At 42.1% G+C, this 23299-nt stretch overlaps 1 pseudogene across 1 annotated transcript in view; it reads right to left on the bottom strand.

The window, feature by feature from the left end:
- Window positions 1-269: 269 nt before the first annotated feature.
- LOC311185354 (histone H3.3C-like) overlaps window positions 270-23299 on the bottom strand; it is a 78604-nt pseudogene continuing 55574 nt past the window's right edge. Inside the window, exon 2 of the transcript in view lies at window positions 270-677. The product of the transcript in view is annotated as a histone H3.3C-like (transcript). The remainder of the gene's footprint in view (window positions 678-23299) is intronic.

The raw sequence follows: 23299 nt of genomic DNA, 5'->3' as shown, positions 1-23299 counted from the left end.
TGAAACTTGTTCGCTGCAACATTTTGACTTGCCATTTATATTAAAAATCATTGCCATTTATATTAAAAATTCACACACAAATGAAAATGGAAAAACTGCCAATACCTGATTCCTGTGTCTCTAGTTTAATCCACTTGCAACCATACATTTATGTACCTTTTGACCCCATGGGAAAAAAGATATCTAACGTTCAGAACTACCAATAACAGGAAAAGGGAAATTTTTTTTTTTTTGGTTGAGAATGAAATGTTTCCCATCATAGTGGATTCTTAAGCATGCTCTCCACGTACGTGACTCACTAGCTGGATGTCTTTTGGCATATTTGTTACATGTTTGGCATGGATAGCACACAGGTTGGTGTCTTCAAAAAGGCCAACCAGATAGGCCTCACTTGCCTCCTGCAATGCACCAATAACTGCACTCTGGAAGCGCAGATCTGTTTTGAAGTCCTGAGCAATTTCTCGCACCAGACACTGGAAGGGAAGTTTGTGCATCAGAAGTTGAGTGGACTTCTGATAACGTCTAATTTCACGGAGTGCCACAGTACCAGGCCTGTGACGATGCGGTTTCTTCACCCCTCCAGTAGAGGGCGCACTCTTGCGAGTGGCTTTTGGAGCCAGTTGCTACCTCGGTGCTTTACCACCGGTCCATTTGCGGGCAGTCTGCTTTGTACCAGCCTTGGTAGAGAGACCTCCTTACTTACCCCCCTTCTACTTTGGCTGGAGCTCGGCGAGCTAGAGGTGGTGCTGGCGTTAGAGAGTGACTCGGCAGCGACTGTGAACACAATCAAACCTTCACTTTTATTTATTTATTTATTTATTTATTTATTATTAAAAAAATTATTTTATATAAATCTTACATCATTTTTCTTCTTCGCACAATGTATGCATTTTCATTTTGGTTATATTCCCCATACAATTGCACCCCCCTCCCCTTATTTTGACTCCAGTCCTTCCTCTCCCTGCCCCTCCCCCCCAGTGTGTTTCTGGTTTATAGTTGCTTGTTACTTGTTGATTTTGATTTTTACTTTGTACTGATTAGTCTTTTTCCTGGTCTTTTATTTAGGTTTTCTAAATCCCTGCTATGAGTGAGACCATCAGGTATTTTTCTTTTTCTTTCTGACTTATTTCGCTGAGGATGATCCCTTTTAGCTCCATCCATGTTGCTGCAAACTGCATGTGTTTATCTTTCTTGATTGCTAAGTAATATTCCATTGTGTATATGTATCACATCTTCTTGATCCAGTCATCTATTTTTGGGCATTTGGCATTTGGGCTGTTTCCATAGCTTAGCTATTGTAAATAGTGCTGCTGTAAACATAGGGGTGCAGGTGCTCTTTGGAATTGATGTTTCTGTGTCATTTGGGTAAGTACCTAGGAGTGGAATTGCTGGATCATATGGAAGCTCTATGTTTAGTAGGTCAAGAAATCTCCACACAGCTCTTCATAGTGAACCCTGACTTTTAAACAAAAGTCCCCGGGTAGCTAAACTCTAATGCCCTGAGTTCTGTACTGTCCTCTCCAAGATCACCCAAGCCAAACCTTGACACTCTTTTTCAGCCAGGAGTGGTGCTCATATTTTATACTTCTGTTGTTTGAACTTGTTTTCTAGCAAACCACATGAAGTATAAACCAAGCTGGCCCATGCCGGATTCAGTGGTGGGGAAGCTTTACATACTGTTGATTTTGTAGAGGAAAGTTACAACTCAAAGAATATAGGATGGATGCCTATAGCACAAAACACAGAGGGTTCCGCTGGCCACCCCAGTTGAATAAGAGCTGGCTATTCCTATTTCCCTGCTTGAGAATTTTTTTTTTTAAAGATTTATTTATTTATTTATACAAGCACTGGGTACAGTCAGAAGCGTGGGAGGGTGAGAGAATTCAGAGCCAGAGTGGGGAACAGAACAGGCAGACTGACGAAATACACTGCTGAGGGGAGAAGCGGGCATGGCAGGAGAGGTCTGTTGCGCCATGTGGGACCCTCGCCGGTGGCTGGGGATCGAACCGGCACTGCAGAGGCTGTGGGCAGCTTCACTGCCCAGCTCTCAACCGTGCGCCACCAGGGGAGGCCCTGATCCGTGCATCTTATCCTAAAAATATCATTGGTGTCGTGCTTCCTGAATTGCTGCAAAGGTGCACGGTGTACTTAGCAAAATTAAAACCTTAACACTAAACTTTTAGCAAACATCACATAAAACAGATCCTCCCCTCAAAAAACATTAAAACCACAAGTCTTCAGACACAGCTGACATTGATTTAGGAATACAAATTAAAAATGATTTGAAATATTGTCATTAAGTTCCGCGACATCATCAAAGAAAACTATAATCCAAGCAAATCAATTTACCATAGGAATGCAAGGAATCTTATTGATAGGAAATCTATAAATAAAACATGTTTCAATAAGTCAAAATAGAAAAAAGTATAATCATCTTAGCGGATGGTACCCATTTATGATAAAAATATACTAAAAGTGATAAAATAAGAACATGCTAAAGTAAGAATGGAGATTAGTCGCACCAGCAAGGCACAGGGCAGGTTCTCTATGGATCTGGGCAGATGGGTAAAGAAGAGTCCTGGAAACTTCGGAGGCTTTTTCAGGCTTTTAATGTCCTTTCTACCCCAATTCTACCTCCTGGCGAGGCAGGAGTTGGGGGTTAGGGGAGGCAGGAGACTGGCAGACTTCCCAACCCCCAGCAAATCTTTACTCTCTCTTTGGGCTCTCTCTGGTATAGTCTCTTGGTCTCTTCCTCTGTAGCTGTTCTGCCACCATCCACCACAGTCCACTGAACGGTCCTCTGCCACCCGTCCTCTGCCGCTGCCCTTATAGCCCGCCTCTCGGCTTAGCTGTGCCCACTTACTTATGCCCACACCATGTTCCAGGTGTTCACCATGAGGCATGCACACCACGAGCCCACACTTCCAAGAGCCTCCTGCATTCAAGGCCACAGGTGATAGCCACAGAGGTCAACCCTGAGCAATCTTAATTTACCCTACAAGATTAGTCATGTAATAGTACTTAAAAGAAATCCTTCATGAAGACATATTGGGGAATTTCCATGAGAACCACAAATATGATAAGGCTGCATAGTGTTATCTTTACTTCTATTGTATTTTCCTGGAAGTTTTAGCCATTGAAATAAAAGAGGAAACAACAGTGGTGGTTGATTTTGTTTGTCAATTTGGCTAAGATACGGTGCCAAGATGTTTCAAACATCAGTTTAGCTGTTGCTGTCAAAATATTTTTAAAGATGTGACTCACATTTCAATCAGTAGAGTTTGAGTAAATCAGATTGCCCCCTGCCTCCCCCCACCCCCAATATGGATGGGCTTCATCCATTCATTCAGTGGAAGACCTTAAGAGAAAAAGACTGAGGACCTTGAGGGGGAAGGAATTCTACTTCCAGACTGCCTTTGAATAACATCCACTCCTCTTTAGATCTCCAGTTTGTTTACCAATAATGCAGATTTCAGATTTTCAAGTCCCATAATTGTGCCAGCCAATCCCTCCAAATCAATTTCATCTACATATAATATACACACATCCTATTGGTTTTGTTTCCCTAGAAAACCCTAACACAAAATAGCAACAACAACTGGCACTTAATGGAGTCTTTTTATGCTGCAGATAATGTGTGAAGGGCTACATGTTTGTATTCACTCATTTAATACTAACAACTCTAAAAGGTAGTTTCTGAAGAAACTAAAATCAAACCAAAGGACTCTGAGGACTCACAGGAATGTTCTGGAATAATTAGAAGAACCAAATGCTCAATTTTTCCTGCCCTTTCACTTTTAGGCAAGTGATTGCAGCTGACTCTTTCTGGGTAAGACACCACTACGCTGAAAACATGCACAAATGGGGAAATGAGACCACTAGTATGGCTCAAGCTGAGGGGTTTGGACACAGGCTGGGAAGCAGCAGAGTTCAGGAGCCAATGTACAGGGATTTGGCTAGTACTTGACTTGTATTCTGATAATCCTCTGTTAGTCCCCTTGTAATTGCTACCATAACAAATTACCATGAACTCAGTGGCTTAAACAACACAGATTTATTATCTTATATTTCTAGAAGTCAGAAGTCCTCAAATCAAGGTGTCAGTTCTGGTTTTTCCCCCATCTTGAAAGGTGGCAGCATCTCACTTTCAAATCTTGTTCTTCTAGGCCTGCCTGCCTTGTCTGCGGCCTTCTCGCTCCCTTTTATAAGACTCTTGTGATTACTTTGGGGACAATGAGATAATCAATGGGTTACATCTTCTTTTTTTTCATGAAGGTAACATATTCACAAATTTCAGGGATTGGGATGTAGGCATCTTTGGGGGGTATTAGTCTCTGTCATGTATCCCTGGCATGGGTGAAAGACATCCTGTCCTTCCTATGGAGAGATGTGCATGCTAGTGGAACAAAGAGAAGTTGGCTTCTCAAGCTCATATTATGATCCTAAAAGATGTCGACCTTCAGTGTTTCTCGGTTCTCAGTTCTCTGTTGGGAAGCCAGTTAGTTGCACAACCTTGTTTTAGAAAAACTGTGTATCACAAAAGGGGAATTTCCTTGTAATGTACCTTTTAACCTTCCATATATATGTAATGTCATAAGCTTTTATAAACTAGAAAGAATAACTATGTGTGGTGATGGATGCTAACTAATTGAGGAAATCATTTTGCAATATATACATATATCAATCATTACAGTGTACACCTAAAACCAATTTATAGGAAATTATACCTCAATTCACAAAGAAGAGGGTGAAACATGGGTACATATTTTTCTTATCTTGTTGTGGGGAAAGCCATTCCAAATACAGAAAGGACAAATTCATGACAAGCAAGATTAATAGTAAGGACTTATTTAAAAAATCAAAACATAGGACTTTCTAAAAATCAGAAACAGACTTCCAATTTCTCATTCCACATCTAAGGAAATTGGGAGTCACTGCTCTGTCTGAGTAACAAATAAAAAGCTAATCAAACTAAATAAAAGTCATCAACTCTTCTTGGACCCCTAAGAGAGGAGGGCACAAGGCAGACAGCTGCCCCCAAGATTATAGGGACAGTTGACTGCAGGGAGCTATGGGCACAACAATGAACAAGCAAAACCACATGGAACCAGAGCCAGGGATAAGTATGAAAGGAATTCAAACAAAAGTAACTCGACAAATGAAAAATAAATAACCTATGCTGGAAAAAAAATTGATGAAACTTTTTGGGCATTTCCTTGATTGCTGGTGGAAATGTATGGCACAGCATTGCTGGGGTTCCATTTGGTAATGTATATGAGAAGCTTAAAAATTTTGCACATTCAGTGACCCACAAATTCTACCTAGAGGAATTTTTCAGAAGGAATTCAGGAGGACATGCAAAAGTTATGGCGAAGATTTCCACACAGAATATATATTCTATATTTATACATATAGTAGTGTATATCTTTATTTTTTTAAAGATTATTTATGCATACAAGAACTGGGGTACAGGCCAGAGGTGCTGGGGGTGGGGGGATTCACCAGAGACAGAGTGGGAAGCAGAACAGGAAGATCCACTGAAATACACCGCTAAGGGGAGCAGCAGGCAAGTCAGGAGAAATATGCTGTGCCATGTGGGTCACCTTCCTGCCCGGGGATCGAACATGTGCTACAGTGGCTGCACATAGCTTCATAGTGCTGCATCTTAACCCCTTGAGCCACCAGGGAGGTCCTACCTCTGATTTTTTTGAAAATTGACAACTGAGTGAGGTGTATGGATGGCTAGAACCCTGAAATCTTTTTGAAATGCAGAAACTCTGCTTTATCCCACTACTATGTCAGAATCTGAATTTTATCAAGATACTTAGGGGTTTGATAGATATATTAAGATCTGGGAAGCACTATTCTAGGAAATTTTGAACTGATTGTTTCATTATTGCATTGGGTTGTCTAATTACTATCCAGATGTAACATGTGACTTTAAGTCCCGAGACGTTAATAGGATTTCAAAAATATCTCTGGCATTGAAATAACTTCCACACATTTGTGGTAGTATGGATGTGATTCAGAAATACCTGGTTGAGATCTGCCTTTCGATTCGCCCCTGTCCTAGCCTTGCTGCTGGATGGTTTGCCCTCTGATTCAGCAGCTGTTCCAAGTACCCACTGCCCTCTTCATTCATCTTGCATTAACTACCATTTGCTCATCCTGCATTAACTGCCTAATTCAGCTTTTGCTTGCCTGCTCCCTCCTGCTCATTGCATACTTCTGTTTCAAATAGTAAAATATCTTCACTCTGAACTCGCCAAACCAGAGATTTTAAAATGCTTATTGATCATAATTGGGGTCACGTAGACAACAGTAGCTTTCATCAAGATTCATTTATTTCTATCACTGAACTTTTACAAGGTATATATTAATAGGACAATCCATGACCTTCAAGGCCTCTTAATAAAATGACAGGGAATGCAGGGGTTGGGCAGCATCATCTAGGCACCAACATGCAGCGAGCTGATGGGATGTGTGCCTTTGAGATCACACAACAATGAGGCTACAGTGGTGGCTGGGGAGAGTCAGGAAGGATTTGGGGAGGAGGTGACCTTCTTCTATACTAAGAAAGTCACTCCCATAGCAGCTACAACCCTAGGCTGTGTATATATATCACCTTTTAAATTGTCATCTTCCCTGGTAGTTGATTATGATTTAATGATGGCACATAAAGTGGGTTCTTCAGCCCTATTTGTTAGATGGAGGGATAAGATCTGAATCTTAAAGGGAGACTAGGACTTAACCATGAGGACACGTGCTCTATGGTGCAGAGGAAGTAGATGAGAAATAGTGCCAGATAATGTTCTTTAACCAGACTGACATCCCTTCCCCAAACTGTGTACCAGTGCGGCAGGGAGACATTTCCAATTTGAAAAGAGATGTTTGCAGATCTGCCATAGTTTGGGATGATAGAGAATCAAACCTTCAGGCCAAGTAGCCATGACAGATTGAAAGTTAAAACACTGGCCACAGGCACAGTCCAGAATATGGCTTCCTCTTTCAGAGAAAGGACTGTGATGGTGCTGGAGCTTGGGATCCCTAGCCAGTCTTTATTTATGACTATCCCCTTCAAAGCAGATTGCAGACATGCTCCGAATGAGCAAGCAGTGTGGCTTAGAGGCTGGGTACCTAGAGTTTTCAAAAAAGGAAGCAGAGCTGGAGGGCTGCCAAGACAGGAAGCTGTCTGTCTGCAGCACGACCAGGAAAAGGAATAGCGAGGCTTCTGTCTCCAGTGCCTCCTCACCAATTTCTCCATATCCTTTGGCATTTGAACAGGCTGCTGTTGCTTTGGGGGAGAGTGACGTAAACAGTGACATTTGTATTAATGTCTTCCTGATGAATGCCTTCTGTTTACAAAACTGTAACATCCAGGTGGATTTGCTCCAGAAAATATGAAGTGTCTGTGTGTCAAGGGGTGCTGTGTGTGTTCTAGGCTGCTGGAAAGGAGCTTATCATGGGGCCGTTGGTATTATCACCCATGTGGCCTATGGAAGGCTGGGGCACTGGGCAGGTTAGACTGAATCATTGTGGTGAAAGAATGCTCCCCTGCTAGCCAGGCCTGTGCTACTGGGAAACACAAGTTGGAGGTGAGCAGGTCAAAGGGAAGTCTGCAGATCCTGAATTGCTTGTTTCAGAAACCTGCTCCCTAGTGGGCAGCCACTCCCCAGTGCCCTGCCCTGTTCTTGGGCTCAGGCTCGAAGTCCAAGAGCAACCACACCTTCAGTGTCAGTGGGGTCATGTTCTCTGAGCAATGCAGCAGGAGAGTGTGAAGATGTTGCAGATGTGGGAATCTGTACAGAGTGCAAGGACACTGCAGATCTATTCATCTCTGTCCCAAACCAACTTCAGTCAAATCTCTAGTGAAAGTGGGTCCCTCCATGTGGCAAGGTAAGCTTGACAGGGAAATCCGATGGGACAAGCATGCACAGAAACCAAGATAAAGGACCAGAACTTTCTCACTTATTTTTTTAAAAAGATTTATTTATTCATACATACAAGAACTGGGGTGCAGGCCAGAGGTGCAGGGGGTGAGAAAATTCACCAAACACAGAATGGGGGGCAGAACAGGCAGAGTGACTGAAATACACTGCTGAGGGGAGCAGCGGGTGAGACAGGAGATGTCCGCTGCACCATGTGGGTAGCTCCCTGGCTGGGGATCGAACTTGTGCTGCAGAGGCTTCAGACAGCTTTACAGTGCTGTGCTTAACCCCTTCCCCCACCAGGGAGGCCCAACTTTCTCACTTATTTTATATCTATGGCATAAACTACCTTTTCTCATTTTTCTTCAGTGCGTGGGAGAGTTTCAAACATTTTGGACTCCAAAAACCTGGTCCCTGAGATAGGGCACTCAACAGAAAAGTTCCCTTTTGTAGTAACTGTGTTTTGTGCTCCTGGACATTTACACATGCACTTGCAGTCTCTTTGGAAAGATTCAGCCCCTCTTGTGAGGTGCCTGGGCTGCACTTTGTGCTCCTTTGGAGCAGGTGGCACTGAAGGGAGACTGCCAAGGGCCTCAGCTGTCATGGGCCTGGGTTCCAGCCCCTCCCACAGAACCATGGAGACTAGATTGGCTGCTCTGGAGAAGGGGCAGATAGCACAGTTGGGCAAATTTACTTCCTTCTACATCTGGGAGTCACATCTCAAGTGTTTTGTGGGATCTTGGGCGCAATATATTTCTTGGGTTGGTCTAAATATAATTTTCAGTAGGCAGGAGAGGAGTGCTTAGAAAGTACACAACTTGCTGGTGTCAAGGGAAAAAAGATCTAATTTCTATTATACTATGTAATTCAGAGTTTATACCACATATATTTATTTATTCAGCTAGTCATTCTAATTCTCCTCTGCATACTGCCCAAAATAATTAATCTTTGAATCTAGTTGCTTCCCCTTTGGCAATCCTGCCAAGATATTCCTGGAAGAATCCTACACTCACCAGCTTCCAGTGGAGGATGGGAAGGCTCTACCAGTGTTCAACACAAAAGAAATATCTGCAGGGTCTCCCTGGTGGCACAAGGGATTAAGACACAACCTATGAAGCTATCCTCAGTCACTGCAGCACGAGTTCAATCCCCAGCCAGGGAGTCACCCACATGGTGCTGCAGACCTCTCCTGTCTTGCCTGCTGCTCCCCTCAGCAGTGTATTTCAGTCAATCTACCTGTTCTGTTCCCCCCTCTGTCTCTGGTGAATCCTCTCACCCCCCACACCTCTGGCCTGTACCCCAGTTCTTGTATGCATAAATAAATAAATCTTTAAAAAAAAAAGAAATCTGAATTTTATAGAGTATCTTCTTCCACAGAGAATGGGCTAGTGGTGTCTCTGGGAGAAAGAGAACTTTGGTGGGCACTTTGTATATTTTATTTCCTGTCTAGCCTTGGGATTTGGAAAGGGAGAGTCACTTCTCTTCCCAACATCCAGTCCCCATTAATTGTTAAAACATTATGACAAATATATAGACCAGGGTTGAAAAAGAAAAAAAATAAGTAATGCCCCAATTAATCTTGCATATTTTGTTGGTCCTATCCATATATAATTTACAGATTACATCAGACTATACTCAACAATTTTCTCTGCCACCTTCGGTTGCTTCACATGATACCATAAGCCCTTCATGCGTCTATGGGTTTGTTGTTCATAATTATAATTTTAATAGTACATAATTTTTACTGTGGAGAAGTGACAACAAATTTAAATTTTCCTGTATTATTGGTCTTTGACATTGCATGTGATATTATGCCTTTGTTTATAACACCTCCCTATGCATCAGTAGGCCTAGAGCTAATTCTTTTGTGTTTTTAATAAATTCCCATCAGTGGGATAAAGTATTAACAGTTTCATGGTCTTTCATATGTGTTACCTTATTGATTTCTTGAAGGGTTGTAAAGACTTACATCCCGTGGATACGTGGTTGTTGAATAATGCATAAGGCCGAGTAAGGATGAGATCCAAAATTTATCTACTGATTGGGGCACCGATCAGGACCCTCTGATCACACTGTGGAAACACTGGCCCTGCTGGAAGAAACTTAGTGGCCTCCAGGGATATGCATTTTCTTCTCTTTTTTCCTCTACTTCCCTTCTGGTAATGACAGTAACAAAATACACATTTTATTTAGTGTTTGTTCAGCATTCACGTGTATTTGGCCACTTAACTCCTGGAACAACTTCATCAGATGTTCTAATTCCCTTTTGTAGACATGAACACTGAGGTGTGGAATGGTACCGGGCTCACAGAGATGAAACTTAAGAGAGTTAGGACTCAAACTCAATCTGGATGGCTCCAGAGCTCCAAGCCAGGAAACAGCAAGGTGTTGGGGTGCTAGGTGGGGGGCAGGCAGACCCCCAAAGGGACTGAAAATGGGCTGTTTCAGTTTCCTCTGTTGTTTCCCGCATTATTAATTTTTTTGATTAGCTTTTCCTGGTGTCATATTTATTTGCAGCTGCTAAACATTAGACCGCTGCAGAGGGGGGATTTATTTAAAGCATAGTTATTAAAATGTCTACTTTGATTTAGGGATTTCTTCTGCTTTGTATTACTCACTTGTCTCCTATCTCTTTAATCTGTAGTCGTTTCTAATAAAGGACATTCAGAACCTACTAGCCACAGCACTTTAAGTGATTCTTGCCAAGTCTCATTTAAGCATATTATCTCTCAGCAGAATTATCACTCAGCCATATCCCCGTCCTTTTATCATTTATTAACTTGGCAATGTGTCCATTCAGGTCCATTACAAAGTCATTTATATACTGTGAGACTATGTCTTCTTTATAGTATTCCATATTCTCACAAATAAAAGAGATCCATGATTACTTCCCCCTATAATGCGCATTTGTTTTCAGTTGAATTTCCACAAGCTAGAATGGCAATGTTGACCTTTGAAGTGGGGGTGGATAATGGATGTGTTGGAGGAATTGAGGAAAAGGTCTGTTTCTGGTTGTAAACCTCATAGCTCCTTGGTAGAAAATTAGAAACTAGTATATGGGGATTGCATCTCCTGGTGTTTCTCTCAAGTGCGTTGGGCATGGAGAGAGAACTGTGGGTACTGAGGGGCAGGGCTTGGTGGCAAGAGCAATAGGTAGGATGGACAAATTCCCTATCTTAGTTTGAACTCTCCAAAGCAGAGATTGAACTTAGGAATTGAGTGAAGGAACTTTATTTGGAAATGATGCTGGTGAAGAATGAGAGAGTGGAGAGAGTGAGGGAAAGGGAACAAATTAACATGAGGGGTGTGTTCAAGGTCACTGATGCAGGTTGGCCTCTGAGAAGGACATGAGATGCCTTTAGGAATCTTTTGTCTGAAAGACAGGAGACTGAAACCTTTATCTGACTCCAGTCTCCAGTGGCTTCATGTTTGCTCAGATGGAACAATCCAGCCCATCTATATTCAAGTGCATCTGCCTGCAGGCCGTGGGGTCCCCTTTGGTCCTGGGAAAATAGCACAAAATAAAGGGGAGCTCCTGGGAACTGTCCATCACAGCTGTGGTTGAAATCAGAAGAGAGCCAAAGGCAAGCGACACAGTCACCAGAGGTTTCCAGCACACAGCCACAAAATGAAACTTTAGACTCTGCTTCCAAAACTTGAACTTGACCACTTTCTCCCATCTCCACCATTAGCACCTGATCCAGCTCACCTTCATCTCTCACTTGGACCTTCTCAAAGCTTCCCAGCTGGTTTCTCTGCTTCCTTGTCTGTCTTCTTACATTCTTTTTGCCTCAGAATCTCTAAAATCTCATCATATCATTCTTTCATAAAAAATGCTCCAGTGGTTTCATACCACCCTAAGAATATAGAACAAAATTATCACCCTGTCTGTGGCTCCTTCTCCAACTTCATTCCCAACTCTTCTTCAGCTTGTTCGCTGTCTTCAAGCAAGGACATTCATTTTTTTTTTCTTAAAGATTTATTTATTATACAAGCACTGGGTACAGTCAGAAGCACGGGAGGGTGAGAGAATTCACCAGAGCCAGAGCGGGGAACAGAACAGGCAGACTGATAAAGTACACTGCTGAGGGGAGAAGCAGGCATGGCAGGAGAGGTCTGTGTGCAATGTGGGATCCTCGCCAGCAGCCAGGGATTGAACTGGCGCTGCAGAGGCTGTGGGCAGCTTCACAGCTCAGCGCTCAACTGCTGTGCCACCGGGGAGGCCCAAGCCAGGACATTCTTACTCTCAGAAGTGAATCTTCCTCCTTCCTTTCCTTCACCCTGGTGCAATCTTCCCTCTGACCGAATCTCACTTGGCCTCTGGTCTCACTGCATACTGTGCTACCTTCTCAGGGTGGCCTTCATGGCAGCTTTTCTGAAGTTAAAGCCCCTTACTCCATAACGACCCCTCGCCACTTTTATTTTCCTTCATAGCACTCTTAGCCACCTGACATTATCTGGAATAGTTATTGCTTTGTTTATTGTCTTCTCTACTAGAATAAAATTCTGTGAAGATAACAGTTCACCGCTCTGTCTCCAGCACTTAGATGAGTCTTTGGTACATTGTAGGTTCTCAATAAATATTTGTTTGGTGAATAAATGAATGATTCAGGAAGCATGGCGTTTCTCTGAATTCTCCCCTGGAGGCTCCTATTAATGCATTTACCACAGTGACCCAGGTGGATCTGACTTCTGTGAAAATTAACCCTTAATATCACTGCAATAAGAATGTAGTGAGAATCCCTGTGGGAACTGGTAGCTTGAATGGGACAGAAGTGAGTGATTCTTCCTGCCAGGGAGGGTGGGCAGGTGGGGGTCACAGACTCAGGGTCAAGCATCAACCACTTACCAGCCCAAGGGCTTCTTTGGACCAGCCCTGCTTGGTGGGTTGTATGAGAGGCAGAGCTGGTACCAGCAAATTCTATGCTTCTTGTCTCTTTTCTAAGTCTCGCTTTTCTCCCACTCCCTCAGGAAATGACAGTGAAGGAGAAGCTAGACCATCTGGGACTGTGGGAAGGGCTGGCAGAGAGAAGGTACTTGACAGTGACAGCTCTTGCAGGCCTGACTTCATCTCCTTGTATCCAAGGACCCACTGAAACTACACAGGCAGGAGTCATTTGTGGAGGTGAGCACAGCTAAAGAATGTGCTTTTGGAAATTTTGACAGAAGTCTACATTTCTAAGACAACATAGGGATTTTATTTGGAGGGTCATTTCTCTGTAGGTCCTTCTTTCCTTGTTCACATCCCATTTGCCTTCTGCTGACACTAGTGCAATTTGGCATTTCCCTGAGTAGTGCCCTGACATCCTAATTCCTCCACATTGCTCTTGTCATATTTATGTATTTCCTCTAAGGCTCTGTTTATGTTTTAATTGGACAAGGCCAGCATCTTATTCTGGTTAACAAGTAACAGGTTATGTACCCCTATGTTTATTGCAGCACTATTCATAATAGGTAAAACCCGGAAACAACCCAAAGGCCCAAAAACAGATGACTGGATCATGAAGATGTGGTATATACACAATGGAATATTACTCAGTGATCAAAAAAGATAAACTCATGCCATTAGCAGCAACATGGATGGAGCTAGAAGGAATTATGCTCAGTGAAAATAAGTCAGAAAGAAGAAGAAATATATTGGATGGTTTCACTTGTAAGAGGAATATAGGGGGACCCAATAAGACATCAGGGGAAAAATAATAATGATACAAAACACAACACAACAAAACAAAAACAGACAATTATAAACCAGAGACATCCAGCAGGGGATGGGGAGGAAGAGAAAGGGAGGGAGGAGCACAGGACACTGAGGTGATGGTGCACGGGTGCACCGGTGTCGGAGATTCTATGGGGACTACACCTGAGGTGGGGAAAAAAAAAGCAAACTGTTAAAAATGACCAATGATGTAAAATATAAATAAACAAATAAATAAATTTTAAAAAAGTGACAGGTTAAAGGGCATTCTAGAGCAAACACCTCCAGCTTTCTTTCCTAGGTCAAAGAAGTTGTTGTAAATGTAAGCATCCAGTGTAATGGGAGGAGGGGAGTTGTAGGGTAAGGAAAAAGTATCAGGTTTTTCTGCCCTCCCGCCATTAGGAGAGATGAGGGAAGCCTGTGGTCCTGAATGCATGCCCGATGGCGGGCACCTGGAGTGGGTGCACCTGGGCTGAGAGACTGAGTTTGTAAGGGCGGCGTCACGGGGACGCCAGCAGAAGCTGAGAGAAAGAGAAGCAAGAACGGAAGCTGAGAGAAGAAGGGAAGCGGAGAGAAGGCCAGAGAGCCCAGATAGAGTGAGGATTTTCTGGGGGCTGGGAGGACTGCCAGCCTCCCGGCCCCCCAGCACCCCTGCCTGCCACATGCCTGGTAAATCTAAATAAAAGACCTGCAAAAGCCACTGAGGACTCTGACTCCTCCTTTACCAGGTCTGCTGGATCATAGAAAACCTGCTCCGTGGCCATTCCTGGCTCTACAGGAGTGCAGGCACTGGGAAGAGAATTTGGAACTTCTAACAGTTCATGGTGTTGGCAGTTGTCTTCCTTTAGGACAGGCCCTGGGACATGAATGCCCTTTGGTTCTCTGTGGAACCTTGGGGATTTTTTAACCTCCTGGTACTTCAATTTCATCTACAAAATGGTGATCATAACCAGACTGTTCTCAGAGTTGTGTGCTACATGAGAGTAACTGAATCTTTCTTATAGGGTTGACCTGTATGCCATATGAGTTTATGTGCATGCAGTGCTTAGAAAAACCAAGCTTCAGAGGCCTCCCTGGTGGTGCAAGGGATTAAACACCAGCACTATGAAGCTACCCTCAAATACTGCAGCATGAGTTTGATCCCCGGCCAGGGAGGCGACCCACATGGTGCAGCAGACCTCTCCTGACTTGCCCGCTGCTCCCCTCAGCAGTGGATTTCAGTCAGTCTGCCTCTTCTGCTCCTCACTCTCTCTCTGGTGACTTCTCTCACCCTCCACACCTCTGGCCTACAACGCAGTTCTTGTATGCATAAACAAATAAATCTTTAAAAAACAAGAAAAACTGAGCTTCAGAAATGACAGTGATGATTCCATAGAACTCACAAAGAGCCAATGATTTTCACCGCTGACTTTGTCTTGTGAAAATTACTTACTTGGTTTCCCTGCCTACACTACTGCTTTCAAACTATTTTTGGCATGTAATTTCAAAATCCATCACTTTTTTTAAGTCATCCCATGATTTTTGTTGACTGGAGAAAGACATCCCACCATGTGGCACTCCAGGCTCTCTCCAATCTGGTCTCAGGTACATATAGTAATTCTCATGACTACAAGAGCCAGAAAACAATTCAAGCTGGCTTGACACATAGGGAATGTATTGTCTCCTGTATCTGAAAAGTTAAGGGGCAGATTGTCGCAGACACGACAGATCTAGGTGTATAATGTGTTGACTTTTTTGTGTGGCAGTCACTCTCTTCAGAGAGACCCTCAAAGAGACTGGAATTAGAAATTCCAGGTCTTCATTATTGTTACAGCTGCCATGGAAAGAGAATGTCTCGTGGAAAGAGAATCCCTCTTTCTTTAAATTTCAACGTAATCCCTGGTATTTAATCTCAGGTCACTGTGTAACCTGAGCTGGGCACCCAACATGGAATTGATGACCACATGCAGGGAGTGGAAGGTAGTGATTAGCCAAGTGATGGTTGCAGGTGCCGCCTTAACTTAAGGAGTCAGGTCAACTCCATTCTTCAGATACTGACTAGATGATGTCCCCAAAGAAAATAGACTTAACATTATGAAGAGACTAGAGAATAGATATTGAGTCGGAAAAAGTAACAGATGTCCACTACAACCTACTCTTTCTGCATTACTTATCACTCTTTGAAAACATGCTACAATTTTCCATTTCCTGCCCTTGTACATGATGTTTTCTTTGCTGGAAATGCCCGTCTCTCACCTCCACCTATTGAAAGTTCAAAGTACATTTTAAATAATACATCCGGCACCTTGCCGGTGGCGCAGCAGTTGAGCGCTGGGTTGCAAAGCTGCCCGCAGCCTCTGCAGCGCCGGTTCAATCCCCGGCTGCTCCCAGGCCACCGGAGGAGGGTCCCGCATGGTGTGCAGACCTCTCCTGCCGCCGGCTGCTCCCCTCAGCAGTGTACTTCGGTCCTTCTGCCTGCTCTGCTCCCCGCTCTGGCTCTGGTGAATTCTCTCACCCTCCCGCGCTTCTCACCCTCCCGCCATTTAGATCTCCACTGTACCCAGTGCTTGTATAAATAATAAATAAATCTTTAAAAAATAAATAAATAAATTATACTTCTGTTATTTAGCCTAGTGCTTGACAATCATAATTTATTAGCTTTTTATAGTCCTTATCCTCATCCAACTTGTATTGTATTGATTTGAAACATGTCTCTCCTTTGGACTGGATTGTAAACTCCTAAGAAAGAAAACTAAACCTTGCACCATGATACGCAAACATGTGCATTATTTGTAGTTCAGCAAGCATCCTCCACCAAGTGAAAAATTTCATGTCAACTGTGTGGTATCATAATAAATATTAGTTGTCATCATCATCATTACATTCTGGCAGTGAGTCTTCTACATTATAACATCCAAATAAATATGGGCTGATTTACCAGAACAGTAATTCTAATCGGAAGTGAATTTGAGCAAGCTCAAAATGTTCCACATTGACTCTTTCTGAACCCAAGATTTATATTCTTCAGGTACAGAAATGTGCCTTCTTTCAAGATGTTTCAGGCATTTGGGTCAAACAAACAGTTATGATTTTATTTTGTATCTGCACTTAAATTCTTGGCATTGCTTTGGTTTTATTCCATAGCAGTCATTTACATTTTATACTGTCTTTTATCTTACAGACCTTAATCAAGTGCAAAGTTTCAAGTTTTTAAGGTGCCTTCCTAGGGCCAGTGAGCACATCTTTACTTGTCTCTGGATGGCCTGACAGCCTGTAATCAGTGTGTCTGGTCTAGCAGGAACTGGCCTGTGTTATCAAGGCCTGGGGGCTTGATCCTGCCTGGTGGCTTTGATTTCCCTCAGAGCCAGCAGCCCATTCCCTAACCTTGCAAAAGCTGTGGGGTGTTGCTGGATATGGGCAGGCTGATCCCCGGACAAACCTGAAGTGGCCTACGACATCTGTCTTCCCTTTGCCCCACTTTGAGATGCCCACAGAATACTACCATTCTGCTGCTCTGGTCACTTTTCAGGAATGCCATTTAGATCTCCACTTTCTCCTCTGTTTTCCTCCTCCTTTGTTCGCGATAATTCTGTTTGGTGACCCTTTGCAGGGGCCAATAATCTTTTATTGGATTAGGTGTAGTTTTTGATCATCAGCAGAGTTATGTTATTTTTGACTTGATATATCAACATATTAAATTCACACTTTTATGGGAGTGACTAGAAACAGCCCTCAAATCAAAGGAAAGACAAAAATGGTATGATCTCAGGCAACAAATCAGCTGTGGAAAATGCCTGGAGACGGACATGGCAGGGTGTGTCTTCTGCAGTCCTTTTTGTCACATAAGAGTACTGACAAGAGTAAGCAGGAAATGGTGAAAGACCAGAGAAGAATATGTCCATCAAGACTAGAGCAAGAAACTCAATGAACTCATTGAAAACATGTGTTGGGCCTCCCTGGTGGCGCAGGCAGTTGAGTGCTGCGCTGTGAAGATGTCCATAGCCGGCAAGGGTCCCACATGGCACAGCAGAGCTCTCCAGTCTCGCCTGCTGCTCCCCTCAGCAGTGTATTTCGTCAGTCTGCCTGTTCTGTTCTTCACTCTGTCTCTGGTGAATTCTCTCACTCTCCCGCGCATCTGGCCTGTACCCCAGTTCTTGTATAAATGGATAAATCAAAAAAAAAAAAAAAAAAGAAAACATGTTACTTGGTCCTGGTAAGCTAATGGTGCTGCCCCACATATAGCCTAAGAGGTGAGAACCTGGGTCTATTGACAAAATCTAAAGGGGAACAATACATTTGGCCAGTTTGGCTTTTCAGTGTCTATTTTTTTCTAATCTTAATAGCTGGCATGTAATCCATATACTTGATGCATGCATTGTATTTATTAAGACAGTGAATCCATATCTTAATCCTCCAAGAAAGGTGATAACAGAAATGTTCTCATTTTGCAGATGAAGACATCAAGACTCAGAGAGATTGACTTATATTTCCCGCGGTTTCCTAATTAGCACAGTGCAAATAATCAAATCAAAGACTATCTGATTCTGAAGCCCTTCCTATTAACCACTGTTTTCCTATCCAAAACAAGCAACTTAAGCAGTTTCTAACTTTTCATACATACATCTGTCCATTAACTAACTTACTCGTCTACCATGTGCAACCCCTGCTTTTTGAGCATTGTGAACACCTACAATGTACAATCACAGCTAGTTGTTCAGAATGCCAAGAAATGCAGACAGTATCCTGGGAACAGTATGTCTGGAGCACTAAGCTAAGCCTGGGGGTTAGTGCATTTGAGTTCAGTGCTGATGGATTAAGAGGAGTTTGGCAGGCAAAGAATAGGAGGAAGGGATGAGTGGACCCAAGGGTGACATGACCCAGTAAGGAATAATGTGGGGAACCTAGAATCTACAGGAGAATAAGAAATATTTAATGAGAGTTGACTTTCATAATGAGAAACTGAGGAACATAAAAGGTCAGGGGCAGAGATAGATTTTGAGAAATGTAATTTAGGTTAAAACAATATGGAAGCAAGACCATTAGGCAGAATTTAAGGGAGACTGTCCTGGTTAATTGCTTTTAATGAGAAAAGAAATCACTGATTTGTACAAAGTGACATTAGTCGTGGTACCTAAGATAACCGAAACAAAAATTCCATACTATAGGAGAACTGTTAGGTAAAATTTGATGTCTCAATTTGATCAAATCTTATATAATCATTAATACAGCTATGTAGGAACACGGAAACTGCTTACATTAAAGCAGCATAATACAAACCTATATTCACACTCCAAATGTCTTAGAAGTTAAATGTTCAAAAATGAAAGTGGTTGTGTTGGTTGGAATAATTATTCTTTTTACTTTAAAACTTAAAAGGGAAAGATTATCTGAACATGATTAATCTCATTACACTGAGATTAATGGCAACTACCAATTATTGAATGTAGCCTGTTTCAGACACTGTTCTGTTTCATGTATCATCTTGTTCCGTACTCACAGCAGGGATCTCAGGTGAAGGGCGCTGATGTCTCTCATCCAAGATCTCACATAAATGCTTAAATCAGAGCATAAATCCATGCAGTTGGACTTCAGAATTAATGCCTTTTACCACCAGGCAATGTTGGTTTACCTTAACGAGGTCATTCTGGTGGGAATAGCCTTGCAAGGGTCAATTCCTCTCCAGGGCAAATGATGTCTAAGTAGCCCATTGAGAAAGCATGTGCCTTGGGGGCCATGGGCATAACGCAGCCTGCACAACAGCCAAGATGGTTATCTGTCTGTTTAACCATGGACTAGCTCAGAGAATTTGGGATATTTCATGGCAATTATTTAATGTCTCTGCATACTGCGGTAGCTCTTCTTATACGTAAACCTCATACAGGTAGTAACTCTTCACAGAGTGGGTTTTGCTCTGTTAGCCAAAGTAAAGCAATCAATGACTGGGGATAGATTTAAAACTGAACAGAGAGTCTCTGGACAAGCTCTGTTAACACTGCTCCCTGAAGCTCTCTGAGCTGTGCTGAGCCAACTCTGGCTGCGTGCTGCAGTGATAGCTTCCTAGGGGCTTAAATATGTGGTCATTTGTGACACACACAGGATCTTACATTTTGTAACTCCTACAAGAATATAGCAACATTTTCATAGATGTTATTTTAATTGGCCTGTGTTAGGAGTTGAGTTGTGTGCCCTGTGTTCATATATTGAATTCCTAAGCCCAACATCTCTGAATGAGACCTCATTTGGGAGAAGGGCTGCAGCAAATGTAATCAGATAAGATAAAGTCATACTGGAATAGAATGGGTTCCTGATCTAAGATGATTTGTGTCTTAATAAAAAGGCAAAATTTGGGAACAGACATGCACATAGAGTATGTCATACGAAGATGAAAGTAGAGACCTGGGTGAGATAGCAGAAGCCAGGGAACACAAGACTGCCCCCTGGAAGCTAGGAGAGAGGCTGGGAAGGGATTCTCTTTCAAAGTCCCAAAAGGAACGCACACTGCTGACAGTTTGATCTCAGATTCTAGCCTCCAGAACCCTGAAACCGTAAATTTCTGTGTCCCTCATTATGGGCAACTTTGTTGCGGTAGCCATAGGAATCTCACATAATCTCCAAAAGTTTTTTAGAGCCTGGTATGGCTGCTATGAGTGCGGAAAAAGAGTTATTTTTACCCTATCATATACATAAGTCAACATTTAGTAAATTCAAAAAAGGATCAAGCACTTTGTGTATATGAACTCAATACAACACTCTGTGATATAAGGGATTTGATGCTGCTTTCCATTTTGTAGACAGAAACCAAGGCACAGAGAGATGAAATATTCCAGGGTCCCCCATATAAGAAGCAGTGGGGCCAGGATTCCTACTTCCTGTTCTTTCACTGTGCCATGTTGCCTCCATGAAAAAGAGCCACAGTTGTGGGTGGGAAGACATGGAATCAAAGTGACAAAGACACAGGTAATGGAAGGAGAGTGGAATTTATGGACAGGCCGAGACGTGCGGATAGAGGCAGACAAAAGGAAAATGAAACTTTGGGAGGTAAATTTCTCAAAATATATTTTATGGAAACTGTTACCCTGACTTGCTGTATGAAAAAATGATTCCAGATTTACTCAAGTGGGAGAAATGCTACAAACACATGTACCATTAACATTTCAGATACTCTGACAAGTTTTATAATAAGAGAAGAACTCTACTGAATGCCATTTAACCCAGCATTCTTCAAATTTATTTAAGCATGGAATCTTTTCACTACTGTTTGTCACTGATGTTATAGAACAAAATCTGTGGGCCAGAGAGCTGGAGCAAGAAAACCCATAGATGTGTATACATAGGACTTAAAGACATTAACATCATTTGATGTTTTTATTCCAGCCCCATTATCTCTTTTTCTCTTTCATAGCAAGACTCCTAAATATCTACTAATTTTTAAATTCGACATCAGGCATAAAAAGAACACATGAAGAATAACATTAAAAGCACTCCTGTTGTCATTCCATAGCAAAGAATTATAACATTATAGATACAGTTGAAATCTCCAGTACCTTTCCTAATGGTGTTTTCTTCAAAACCTGGCCTGCAGAGATTACTATTGATACTATCCTGAATTTCTTATGTGTTATTTCCATGCCTACTTTTGTGCTTTTAGTATATATATATATAGTTGTTGTGGTTTACGTACCTTTAGACTTTATAAAGTTTGTAACTTTATTGTCTATAGAGTTTATAACTTGTGGTTTACAACTGTTATTATTGTATGCACCTTCTTGTGAGTTGATCTTTTGTTCATTATTTGTGAGTTTTTCCATGTTTGTTTACTTTTACCATAGTACTTCATTGTAGGAATATGCCAATATTTATTTATGCATGATCTTATTTATAAACATTTAAGATGTTTCCCATTTTGCTCTTATGCATAATTTTGCAGTGATTGTTTTCATGTATGAATTAGAATGGCTGGGTTATAGAGTATCTATGTGCTCAACTTGCTGGATATTGCTGCAGTGCTCCCCAAACTAGTTAAGCTGAATTCATTCCTACCCACTATGCATGAGAGTTCTAGAAGCTCCACATTAACTCCAGATATCATCATTCTACATCATCCTTGTCAAATTAATGGATGTGAAAGGATATTTCATTATGGTTTTAACTGATATTTGGCCACTTAATAATGAGATCAATAATTTCATTAAATGCTTATTGGCCATTCAGTTTTCCTCTTTGTGAGTTCCCTCCTTTGTACATTTATTTTTATTTCTTTTCTATTGGCTTGTTCATCAATATCTATCAAGGGGAGAAGGGTGAGCACAATGGATTATGGTGGAGGACTATGGGTGCTTTGGTGTTGGGAGAGCTACAGTGACCTTACCTGAGAGGAGAAATCCTATACTGTCAAAATATTAACAAGGATGTAAAGCAATGGCCCATCATTAAAAAATGAAAAATAATTTTAAAAGTGAGTTTGTCATATTCTATGTCTTGGTTTAGCTCTTTAATATAAAACTCCAAGATTTCACCTTGGCTTTTCCCCAAAGGTAAAATTGTTAGTTTTTAGTATTTGTATTATTGTATTATCATATCATTATTATAAGATGGGAATTCTGTTGCCAGGGCAACCAAATGTGATACATGGGCTTTAGCTTTAACTAAAACCTTAATGCTCTTTGGCTACATTCCATATGTTTTCTTGGCTCCCTTCACTCCTGAGGTTGAAAGTATGAAAGATATTCTACAATTCTGCCAGAGTCTTCTATCTTATCTCTGTTTTTACCTCTATACTTGTTAGCATGTACATCATCCTCTAAATTTACTCACTTAACGAGTTTCACTTCTATTTTTCCTTGACAGTTCCTCTCCTTCAGAGTAATATTGCACAATATTCTCTCAGCATATATTTAATGATCATCTATGATGTGCCTGGCATGGGGATTACAAATGTGAATTACACAAATGTGGCCTCTACCCTTCTAGAGTTTGTCATGTAAGGGAATAGGGACATAACAAACACCACAATAATTTTCAAGTTTGAGAAGTGCCCAGAAAAGAAAATGTGGACCAATGGGTGGGGGACTGGTCTAATTTGCATCAAAAAAAGATTTTCGTGGGGAACAAAATTTAATCAGGGAATAAAAAATAATTTGGAGCTGGCCGAGATGGAGCAGGGCAGGAGGGTGTCTGGGATTCCATGCATGATGAAGTGTTGAGGTTTTAGGAAAGAAGAGGAGTTTGAAAAGGAGGTCAGTGGAGCTGAAATTAGTGTGTGTGAGTACAAGGAACTTGAGGTGCACCTGGAATAATGGGCAGGGGCAGAAAGCACTCGGGCTTCATAGGGTGTCTGTACCCCTTGTTTGGGAATCAAGCTTAAAAGGAATGAAATGGAGATGTCATTAAAGAGAAGCTCATTTCTCCCCAGAGCCAGGCCCCAAACAAGCAATTAAAGAGGCGCTCTGTGAGGTCCCTGGTCTGCAGGGGATGTATCCAAGGTCACTTGAGGTCCAGGTCCAGGCCACCTCTCTGCTGCGATGAGGAAAGACACCCCTTCACCCCCATCATGGGTCTCTCTGGTGCTGTACTTACACCAGGAAATCAGAAATCTAGAGGTCAGGTGCTAGAGTGCCACTCACTGCAGGGCATCATTTTGCATGCAGTAGTTCTTGCTTGATTGTTCTTTCTGGGACTCTAGTCACTTTGGTTTCAC

The sequence above is a fragment of the Talpa europaea genome (genome assembly GCF_964194135.1).
Source record: "Talpa europaea genome assembly, chromosome: 15".
NCBI classification, from domain to species: Eukaryota; Metazoa; Chordata; class Mammalia; order Eulipotyphla; family Talpidae; genus Talpa; species Talpa europaea.
The sequence above is the reverse complement of the archived record's forward strand: the minus strand, read 5'-3'. Positions and strand labels throughout refer to the sequence as shown.